Below are 12,249 nucleotides of genomic sequence, written 5' to 3'. Positions count from 1 at the left end.
ATCAAAAGGAACAATGAGAAGAAGTAAGTTGAAAAGCACCTGTTTACTTGCTGATTTTGAACCTAGAAATGTCAAAGATGCACTGGATAATGAAAGTTGGATTGAAGCTACGAATGAAGAAATAGAACAGATAGAGAAAAACAAAACATGGACTCTTGTACCTAGACCCAAAGACAAGAATGTGATTAGAACTAAGTGGGTATTCAGAAACAAGCTAAATGAAGATGGTAAGGTATCAAGGAACAAAGCTAGATTGGTACACAAAGGATACTCTCCAGAAGAAGGTGTAGACTATGGAGAAATTTTTACTCTTGTTGCAAGATTGGAAGGTGTCAGAACCTTACTTGCATATGTTGCATACAAAGGATTCAAAGTTTATCAGATGGATGTCAAATCAACATTTCTCAATGGCATATTGGATGAAGAGGTTTGCATTGAACAACCTAAATGTTTTGTTGATCTAGACAAGAAGGACATGGTCTGCAAATTGCATAAAGAATTGTATGGTCTGAAACAAGCACCTAGAGCATGGTATGAAAGACTGCATAACTATCTTATCTAGATTATTTTTCAAAGAACTAATGACAATAGTAGTTTTTACATAAAGGAAGGACCAAATAATAAGATTTTTTTGGAATAAATATTTGTAGATGATACTTTGTTCATAGGAAATGATGATCTTTGTAAAGAATTTTCAGAACAAATGAACAAGAAATTTGGAATGTCAATGTTTGGAGAAATCAAATTCTTTGTTAGACTTCAAATTCATCAAAGTAAGAATAGTATCTACATTACTCAATCTAAATACATCAAGGAGATACTGAAAAAGTTTGGTATGGAAGACTGCAAACCAATTGGAACTCCTATGTGTACTAGATTAAAACTTACCAAGGATGATGAATCAAAGGAAGTAGATCAGACACTGTATAGATCTATGATTGGAAAATTGCAATATGTGGTGCACACAAGACCAGACATTAACCTTGCGGTAGGAATTGTAGCAAGATTCTCAAAAAAACCAAAAGAAAATCACATGATGGCAATCAAAAGGATCATGAGATACTTAAAAGGAACTACAGATTGGATTATGGTATAAACTTGGAGGAAATATGGATTTAAAAGTGTTCACTGATGCAAATTGGGCAGGGAATGTTGATGACAGAAAAGCACAAGTGGAGGAGCTTTCTTTCTTGCAAAAAGGTTGGTTTCTTGGACAAGTAAAAAGTAGAATTGTACATCCCAATCCACAACACAGGCTAAATATGTTGCAGCAGTAGTAAACTGTTCAAACATTGTGTGGTTCAAACAATTATTGGAAGGTATGAAGCAAGAAATAAAAGAACTTTTTGTTATGTTTTGTGATAACACAAGTGCAATTAATATCTCCAAGAATCCAGTGATGCATTCAAAGACCAAGCATATCGCCATAAAGTATCACTTTGTTAGAGAATTGGTACAAGAAAAGGAAATCAGATTGGAATATGTCCATACAAAGGAACAAATTGCTAACATATTCACAATGCCTTTACCTAAGGATGCATTCTTGTATCTAAGAGGTGAGTTAGGGGTCAATCCCCTATCTAAAGCTCACTAAAATACAGTTTTAGTGATGCATCAACATGAACAGAATTGAAAATCTATCAGTTGATGTAGCAAACCAATGAAGACTTTGCATATGAATCAGTACATCAGGTTCAGTTGATTTGTGTTGTCTTTACTGTCATATCTTTTTGAAATTTGAAAATTAATAAGAGTTTGTTTAAGAGGGAGAGATTATTATGAAAGAGGGAGTTTGCTATGTATAAAGAAGAAAGTGAAGTATTCTGTCAGTAAAGACTTGTTTTCAAATTTCATTCTACTATGACATGTTGTGTTGCCATCAATGCCAAAGAGGGAGATTTTTGGATACAATTGTTCAATTGTGTGTTGTCGTTGACATCACACAAATGTCATGTCAGTCATCAGATAGAGTCTACCGAGCTTAGATGGTCAACAAGGCAAAAGATAGAGTCAACTGAGCTCAGATGGTCAGCAAGGCAAAAGACAAAGTCTATCGAGCTTAGAAGGTTAGTAAAGAAAATTTGCAGTGTCTATCGAGTAGACAGTTGTTATCGAGCTTTCAAGGTTAATCAAGAAAATCTAGTTATTATCGAGCTCACTTGATCATCAAAGGAAAATATGGTAGAAACAGCTCTTACTGAGTTTTGATGGACAGCGAAGGAATTTAGTTCTTACCGAGTAAACTCTGTAGCCAAAGGATTTTGCAGATGATGCAATGTTAACCGAGTTAAGACAGTTAACTCGAGAATTTTTTAGAAGCAGTATTTACCGAGCATGGTCAACCAAATGAAGAATTTTATTGATTTTTGAAATAATGTCTATTTTTTTAAAGTAATATTTGTAGCCAACTGATGTATGGATTATTGGTAAATGTAACATGAGAACGAGTCAACTTGATAATTTGAATGGTATAAATAAGAGGTCAAGTTATGAATTCTAAGTGTGAAAGTAGAATTGATGTGTTATGAGGACTAATTATTGTGGAAGCAAATTTGAAGGATGATCAGAGATCATTAAGGAGCAACAAAGCCATATTTGATCAAGGAGGATCTAATGTTGCAGAATAGATACCTATAATCAGCAAATTCAGTTGCATCTTGTTCAATTCAATTCATTGTTTCTTTCTAACAATTGTAGCAGTGATTTCAAATCTCTTAACAGAGTTGGTTTAATAGCCATTTTGTAAATCCTCTAACAAGGTGATAGTTTAGTTGAATTGTTCTAAAGACCTCTAGCAAGGCCACTCCTAACAAGGTGATCAAAATCCTCTAACAAGGTCACACCTAACAGTGTGTATTGTAACCCTTAACAGGGTTGGCTCCTAACAAGGCTCACTTCAGAAGAGTGAAAATTGGTAACTAGTTACTTGGTGGTTTTTTCCATATTGGGTTTTCACGTTAAATCTGGTGTCTCTTGTGTTCATTTTGTTTTCAATTGCATGCATGATTGCTTGAAGATAAGTAACAATTTAATTTACTGAGTTACAACATTTTTGTTATGTTTACCAAGTATCAGCTGTAACTAGATCTTTAAGACATCTAAAGGATTTGAGGATTAATTTTTGTTAGTAATTGTTCACCCCCCCCCCCCCTCCCCCTCCTCTTAATTACTCTATCTTTAATCCCAATAGGAATGCCCCATGGAGTTAAAGTTTGACATAATCCCATCTTGATAAGAGGGTAAAAGCACAAACCCGTGTCACCTTTTATGAAGAAACGTGATATCATAATGCGACAGTTCAACATTAATGACAAAAAAAATGGTATTTGTGTTTAGAATTTGAAAATGATGTAAACTGATGAAATGTGTAGGATTGGATGAAATTTATGCCTATCATTTTTTAAAATTTTTTTGAGTAAGAATTTATTTATTTCTTTTATTTTGAAGTCCCTTTTTTAACTATAAAAACAATAGGTTGTAGTTCCCATCAAAGAAAAAAATGCAAATCATCTTTTTTTGTTTTGATTTGAAAATATCTTATAGATGACATGTATATCTAGTGCACAAAAAAAGAAATTATTATTTTTTATCTATATTTTCTTTGTTATAAGTACTCAAGTTCGACCTTCTCAGAAGCCAACAATTTTTTCCTCCCGTCAAAACTTCCCAATCAAATCTACACCTTCTTGAGAAAAAAATACATATTCATGAAGAGGACTCTCTCCTCTAGAGATAAATATTTTTTATTTTTTTTCGGTATGATTTACTATTTTTTTCCCTTTTTTAAGTGAGCATCTTCTGAAATGTTGAAATATCGGCTTATAATATTTTGAAATTCTAACATATTATAACTAATCAAAATACTCAAAAATTTATATAATGATGATATTGAATCTAATATCTATAAAAGGGTATTTTTAGTTTTTGAACAAAATTGAGTTTTGATAGAGAAATGAAATTTGACCAAAACAGGTTTTGATATCACAAATGGTGACACATATCTGTGCTTTTACCCAAGAGTGATCACTGACATTAAGGATCAACATAATGTCTCAAAACCCTTGTAGAAGAGGAAGATACTTTCGACTGGCAAAGTTTTAATGACACAAGAAAACCATAATATTTTTTGAGACTCTCTTTTATGGTTGTCTAGTGTTTAGGGAAAATATCTCAAGCCTTCTAAACAACATTCCATAGACAAGGATAATCTTTTCCTTACTATCAATAAAGCCTTGGATGAGTGTAAAAGATCTAAGGCTAAAAGAGAAGACAAGAGTACTTTTCCAACCAATTCATGGTTTGATGAGGAGTGCAAAATGGAAAAAAGGAGTTGGAAAAAGAACATGAATAGAGAAAGCATAAAGGAATATGATCAGTTGATTAAACAAAAGAAAGAGGAATATGTGAACATGAGAAGGATTGAGTTGATTAATCTTGGAAAAAGCAGCCCCAAAAAGTTTTGGAAAAAGATTCAGTAAAGAAAGAAACAGATAGAGAACAACATCACATGGACCAAATGGCTAGAATATGCCAAGACCCTCTACAAGTGTGATTTGGGAGAGCATAGAACCATGGTAAATGAGACTATAGGTGATTTATTCATCTAGAAGGATATTATTCAAGGTATAATGAGGTTAGCTACTAGTAAAGCTCAAGATATAGATGGGCTATAGGCTAAATATTAAAAGTGGGGTGTTGAAACCCTGCATCACACATCACTAGGATTTTCAATAGTGTTAATAGAGAAGGATTCCCTATAAATTGGACAACTAGTGTGGTGATTGCACTCCACAAAAGTGGAGACATAAACAACCCTTCTAATTACTGAACTATTTTGATCAATTCACTCTTTGAAAATTTATTTGGTAGCATGGTAGAATGAAAAATTAGTAAATACGCTGAAACATAAGGCAAAAGAGCAAAAGAGCAAGCGGGCTTTAGACTAAAACACTCTACTATAGATCACAACATCACTCTCATATATTTGGTAGAGAAAATTTGGGACACTCAAGGGGCTAAGGCTTTCTACTATTTCGTGGACTTCAAAAAAGCATTTGACACAGTGCCACATAACAAAGTTTGGGATAGAATGGAAGAGTTTGAAGTTCTTAAAGAACTTAGGTCTATTGTTCACAGATTGTATGAGCAGGTCAAAGCTAAAATTAGAATGATGGAAGGGCTATCAGAAGATTTTGGTAGCAACATTGGGGTTAAATAGGCTTGTCCACTATCTCCAACCTTATTTGGGCTCTATATTGACAAGTTAGAAGAATGGATAAACAAGACCAATGGTGGGGGGATACAACTGGCTCACTTTGTGATAAAATTACTTCTATATGCAAACAATCTCATCATACTTGCTAGAACAACTAAAGGTTTGAACAAACACTTGAAAGTGCTAGAAAGTTTTTACCAAGAGGTGGGAATGCAAGTGAACACTAGCAAAACCAAAGTTATGATCTTCTTGTTGAAAAAGAATAGGAGTATACAAGATGAGTTCCTATTTGAGCTTAACCCTCTTGAGATTGTGAAGGGGTACAAATACTTGGGTATAGATTTTAATAACAAACTCAATTGGGATACATGCAGATCAAAAAGGACTCAAGGGGGCTAGAAGGCATTATATTCTCTACAAAACAGGTGTAGGAACACATAATTATGAGATTGGTCGACCATGAAAACTCTTTTTGGTCTGCTGGTCACTTCAGTTATTCTATACGAGTATGAAGTTTGGGGTGTCAATATGTTTGAATAGAAATGGTGACAAGTAGAAAGAATTCAAAAAAACTTCATTACATGCAATCTCAAAGTCAAGACCACAGTGCAATATGAGATCTTATTAGCTGACGTGGGTTCCTTTCCATTAGAAGTCATCACATTGGTCCAAATGCTAAGCTATTTAAAGAAAACCCAAGGTCTAGAAAAACATCGCTGGCCCAAGCTACTCATAGATGAAAAACTTGTCAAGCGAAAGGGCACATGGATGAAGCAAAATGACAAGTGGATGCAAAAATGGGATATCAACATCCATACTTGCCCATATAGTATTAAAGAAATAAAGAAGTTTGTCATGGAAAAATTTTGCAATATCATATGGAAAAGACACATGGTGTGGAAAAAATCTTACTACACTAAATAATTTAACCCCATTTCTAGTCATGATGAAAAGGTTTATATAAGAGCACCTATTAATTGGAGAGCAAAATTGCTGATAGTGCAACTCAAAACTAGTTCACACTAGTTGCGATGTGAAATTGGTAGATGACAATTCCAAAAGAAGAGTGGGTAGACATAACTTGGTTATTTTGTAATATGGGGGTGGTAGAGACGAAGCCTCACTTTGTCAAAAATTGTTTGGCATACAATGACATCAGATCTGGATATAGAAAGATATTACAAAATGGGGACTTGAACTACTTATTCAAGGAGAATCAAGTGAAGAGAACAATGGTTCTGATTATCAAACTTCAGCGAGAGAGACAAGTTAACCAATAGTTTGTAGCTAAATTAGTTCCTCTCCTACCTTAAAGGGGTGATCATGTGGGTCCCATAGACTAATTTAACCTTGTAGATATCATTTCATTTTAACACCCAACAAATACAATTTCACAACCACTACTATATGACACTTGTTAGTCCTTGCCTATATATAGGTAGGGAACTAATGTTCCCAGTTGCTCTTTGCAATTAATTGTTAGAGCAACAAGTATTCACCTTCTAAAGTTTTAAAATAGAATTATTTTTAAATTAATTTGTAATCTAAATTATTCTTTTCAAATTGGCTGCTCTTATTTTTTCTGGGGATATTATTATTTTCCTAATATAGAAATATTCAAAAATAAAATCTGGAAACTTTGAGGAAACTCTCGAATTACGTCGCCTATTCAACTCCCATAGTTGGTGCAAATTGGTCATTGTTGCAGGAAGTTACTTCTAATGCTAAAAGAGTCATATTTCATGTTAAATGGATAAATCTCAACTGTTTATTGACAATTCAGTTCTTTGATTTAGTTATCAGACAAAGATTTAGTCCAATAAAAAAAATGCATAGATATAAACTAAAATGCATCAACATCACACCTCGATTTTCCCTTTCGCAAACTTAAAACATCCTTCACAGTAATTGTACTTCTGGAGCATTACATTTAGATTAAATTATTTTTTATAAAATAATATATATGCATGTTAGTATTAGTAGATATGAAAATAAAATATATACATGTTTGTAATATTAGATATGTTTGGTTACATTGAATGATAATAAAGCTAATTATTATTATTAATACATTATGTTTTTTTTTAGTTATAATTATATAGATTAATTTAAATCATTAAAATTTATATTGAAAATAAAAATGTAAATGTAAAAAATTATTTATTAATTAGAATTAAAAATTTCATAATAATTAACTAAATAAAATAATTTCTTTTCAATTTAAATTATTTTTTAGAAATTAAACAATGTAATTTGCTTTGATTTTATACATATTATAATTTAAACACATATAAATGCAAACAAGTTAAGTCATCAAATATTAAATATATTTTAATTTTCATAATAAAATTTTCTAAAATTTCAAATATATTTATTTAATGGTTGAAATGTTATTACATTAAATACTAAATACTAAAAAATATTTGTTGAAAATATTATAATTTGATTTTTTCACTAAATATATCGGTGATAATTTCAATCCTAGTTTTCAAATGTCAAGTCAAGGTATTTAATGAGAGTTAGCACATATGACATTTTGTAAGTCAAATAAGTTACTAAGAGTCACATACAAGAAAATAATCATATTATTAATGTATTAATATTTATGAAATACCAATTCTCTCGAATTCAAATGTAATGCCTATAATTTATATACAAGATGACGAAAAACAAGTCAATTAAAAGGTTGACTTGGGATTCATTCAAAAAAACCCTTTCAACTTCTAATGCGTTTTGGGTGTCTTCAAAGTTCATGATCATTGACGAATCTATTAAAGATCCTTTTAATAAAGGATTAAAATTCGAAAGAAATCTTAAAAATACAATAAAAGACTGGAATATGTTTATTTTTATTTTTGGCATGATACATTTGTTCAAATGTCATTTTGAACTTCTAAAACTTGATTTTTAATCAAATCAAATTTACCTATTGATATTTTCTTTCAAAATCAACTTTACCCTCTTCAAGAGGCAGGGACTCAAGCTCTGTTGTTGTTTATAGAAATCAATCCAATACTTGTTATACATGGAAATCAACCCCAACAAATACAAAAGAATGAAAAGTTCCTATCAAGATTTTATGAAAGCTGGATGACATGTAAGAGACAAACGAGAAACACGGAAGACGAGCGAGGACAACCTTCTCCCTTCCTCATCAGGGCCGAAATGTTCGTCTCCAGCAAAGATCTTCGGTAAGCAGTGACTAATAATTTGGCATCGACTTCTGCAAATGTATATCTCTCAGCAAGCTCCCATTGTTTTTCAAAAGCAAAGCCTGTGTTGTGACTGAAAGAATGAGTTGGCGTAGGCTCATTTGTTACAGATTGAGGGATGTGCTGATTACAGAGCAAAATGACAAACCGAGAAACAAGTTCAATCAATCAATCTCGCGGAGGAGGAATCAAACTTACCGGTCTTTGTGCTGGTTTGTGGAGGACGGCCAAAATAGTTTGAGTAGTTGCAGCATTCACTCGAAAAGGGCACTCGAGAAGATATACGCACTGTGTGGAGAGGGACGGCTGAAGGAAGCCATTGCAGTGCTGCATTGCATGGAATTAGCGAATTCTCAGGTTAATTACAATGCCTATGCTTGTCTCTTGCAACGCTGTATTCAAATGAAAGATTTATTTCAAGGAAAAAGACTCCATGCTCACATGCTTAAAGCTAACTTTAGTCCATGTATAAACATGGGTAACAGTCTTATTAACATGTATTGCAAATGTGACAGTCTCCTTGATGCACACCGTGTGTTCGACATAATGCCTCTGAAAAACACATGCTCGTGGAATACCATACTGGCTGGATACGCCAAAGTGGGGAAGTTTGAGTACGCTTTTCAAGTGTTTGACGAAATGCCTGAACGGGATACGGTGACATGGACTGTCATGATCTCAACTTACACTCAACTCGGTCTTTGCCTGGAAGCTCTTCAGCTCTACAAGCGAATGCTGCAGAAAGGAACGTTGCCAAACCAGTTTACTTTTACGAGTGTTGCTAGCGGGTGTACCAACCTAGAAAATTTTCAACTGGGAAAGCAGGTACATTGTCATATTATAATATTAGGTTTCGGTTCTTATGTTGCGGTTGGGAATTCACTCATAAGCATGTATGCCAAATGTGGGAACATTGAGAAGGCACAGCGTGTGTTTGATCAGATGCCTCTGAGAAACGTATACTCATGGAATACTTTGATAGGAATGTATGCTCACTCAGGTAGCTTAGATTTTATGCAGCGACTTTTTGACAAGATGCCAAAAAGAGATGTGGTTTCGTGGAACTCCATGATTGCAGGGCATGTCCAGCATGGATTTGAGAAGAAAGGCTTAGAATTATTTGTCCAAATGCAACAGGATGGTATCACCCCAGACTTAATCACGTTCATTAGCGTTGTAACTGCATGTTCCAACATAGAAGCTTTGAAGCAGGGAGAGCAGATTCATGCCAACGCCGTCAAAACTGGACTTGAATTGCTTCAAACTATGGGCAATGCACTTGTGAGCATGTATGCGAAATGCGGATGCATGGATGAAGCGCGTTTTGTATTTGACAAGATGCCTGAACTCAATGTTGTTTCCAGCACTGCAATAATTGATGGATACCTTAAGTGTGGAAGCATAGATTTTGCACGCCAGCTGTTTGACAGAATGCCCGAACGTGATATTGTTTCATGGACAGCAATAATCGTAGGATACGCTCAATATGGAGATGGCAATGAAGTTATAGAGCTTTTTGAAGAGATGCTACGATCGGATCTGAGACCAAACAATTTTACGTTTTCATGTATTCTAAGTGTTTTTGCAAGCCTTGCTGATCTAGAGAAGGGCAAGCAGGTCCATGCCTACACAACCAAAATTGGGTTTAATTGCCATCTGTCTGTTGGTAACAGCCTTGTTACAATGTATGCAAAATGTGGTGTCATAGAAGATGCAAATCAAGTGTTCAGATATATGTCTGAACGAGATGCTGTTTCATGGACGGCAATAATTGCAGGAAATGCTCAACACGGGTTTGGTAGAGAGGCTATCCAGTTATTCGAAACTATGCTGCACAAAGGTATGAAACCAGACCATATTACATTCCTGGGAATTCTTACTGCATGCAGTCATGCAGGCCTGGTGGATGAGGGCCGACACTACTTTAATTTTATAACCCAAAACTATTGTATCACTCCAGGAGCAAGTCATTATGCATGCATGATTGACCTTCTTGGGCGTGCTGGTTGCCTAAAAGAAGCAGAAGATCTCCTTAATAACATGCCTATCGAACCCGATGCTTCCATGTGGGGAGCGTTGCTTGGTTCCTGCAGAGTCCATGGAAATGTGGATTTAGCAAAGCGTGCAGCAGAAAGCATTTTCATGTTGGAACCAAAACATGCAGGAGCCTATTCACTGCTGGCAAATGTATATGCTTCATCTGGCAGATGGGATGATGTAGCCAAAGTGAGAAAAATGATGAAAGAAAGAGGTGTGAAGAAGGACCCAGGATGCAGCTGGATTGAAATTAAGAACAGGGTACATGTGTTTGGTGTAGAAGATGGACGCCATCCTCAAAAACAGGAGATCTATGCAATGCTGGAGAAACTCGCTTTGCAGATTAGGGCGGAAGGTTATGTGCCAAATATGAAATTTGTGCTTCATGATGTTGACGAGGAGCGCAAAGAACAAATTCTTTGCCACCACAGTGAGAAGTTAGCAATTGCCTTTGGGCTTATCAACACACCCAGTGGAACAACTATAAGAATCATCAAGAACCTGCGGGCTTGTGGGGACTGCCATACTGCGACAAAGTTCATCTCCAAAATAGTGGGTCGGGAAATCATTGTGAGGGATGCCATTCGCTTTCATCACTTCAAGGACGGACTGTGCTCATGTCGAGAGTTTTGGTGATTATTAGCATGTTAAGTAAGGGTCCGTTTGGTTCGTGGAATTTAAAAAACCCGGATTTGTATAAATCTTGGTTTAGCCAAATCAAGGTTTTGTATATCTTTATTCCGATTTTTGGGATTTTCTTGAAACCGTTTGTTTCACAAGAAAGATGTGTGTGAAGACACATTTTTATGCATAAGCTTGGAGTTGAAGGCAAATTTCAAAAAATAGTCCAATCTATTGTTTTTACACTCCTTAAAAAACAAAACCAGGTTTTGATTTTCAATTCCTACTTTTTTTAGGCAGTCGGAAAACCTGGTTTTGAGACAAAATTGGAAGTCTTGTATGCTAATTCCATTTTGCAAATTTTGAAACAAATGCACGAATTTTCAAATTCGGGTTTTGAAAAAGCCAATTCCTATCATCTTCTAGGAACCAAACGGACCCTAAATGAAACTGACTGGTGAAGACAGGCATGTCAGATATATCTATTTTTCATGTTGTGATGACCTTATAGAGGCATGACTGAGGTGATGCTTTCATCCTCGCGATGATCAAGAGAGGAGAGAGAAAAGTGTCTTGTCTAAGATAAACAGTTAAAAAATTCCAGGGCATCTATTCGTAGTCTACACTTTGAGAACATTGCTATTCTAGCCATCAAGTGTTGGGATGTTGGGATTTAAAGCCAAACTGACACATGATTGTACGTTTTCTCCATCTCTTTTTTATTCAAAGAGATTTGCACAAATATTATGCAGAGTCTTAGTATATTGTGTATTGTGGATTAGATTAATATAAGAATTCTCTCTTTGAGAGTGGATGTAGGCAATTGCCGAACCACTATAAAATTGAGTCTTTGCTTTGCTCTTATTTCTCTTTTTTTATTTTGTTTCTCTTCTTGTTTTAAATTTACAATTGGTACCAAAGCTTGGTGAGGTTGAACACAAATGGAACGAGATGAAGTTGAGTCTGCCATTGACAAATTTCTTGACAATTAAGAAAGTGATGTGGTATATTTGAAAGTTGAAAAGAAATGTTGTGTACATTGGTGGGATGTAAAGCCCCGTTCGAGAACCCAAGAGAAATAGACCTAACATGTTACAATGTTTACTGATTTTTTTAATTTTTTTTGTCTGAAGTTTAAACAACACAAGATAGCAATAATGTAGA

At 34.6% G+C, this 12,249-nt stretch overlaps 1 pseudogene across 2 annotated transcripts; it reads left to right on the top strand.

Annotated features, from left to right (window-relative positions):
* The first annotated feature begins 8,277 nt into the window (after window positions 1–8,277).
* Window positions 8,278–11,278, top strand: LOC149578393 (pentatricopeptide repeat-containing protein At2g22070 pseudogene; annotated as a pseudogene). Of its 2 annotated transcripts, XR_016364422.1 has the most exons (3): window positions 8,278–8,406; window positions 8,523–8,784; window positions 8,943–11,278. The product of XR_016364422.1 is annotated as a pentatricopeptide repeat-containing protein At2g22070 pseudogene, transcript variant X2 (transcript). The 2 variants fall into 2 exon arrangements; XR_016364420.1 differs by lacking the exons at window positions 8,278–8,406; window positions 8,523–8,784 and having other exon boundaries at window positions 8,795–11,278.
* Window positions 11,279–12,249: the final 971 nt, after the last annotated feature.

Source organism: Cupressus sempervirens, chromosome 1, assembly GCF_028749045.1.
Source record: "Cupressus sempervirens isolate cs-2001-9-10 chromosome 1, ASM2874904v1, whole genome shotgun sequence".
Taxonomy (NCBI): Eukaryota; Viridiplantae; Streptophyta; class Pinopsida; order Cupressales; family Cupressaceae; genus Cupressus; species Cupressus sempervirens.
Note: the sequence above shows the minus strand (reverse complement) of the source record. Positions and strands in the feature narration are given on the sequence as shown.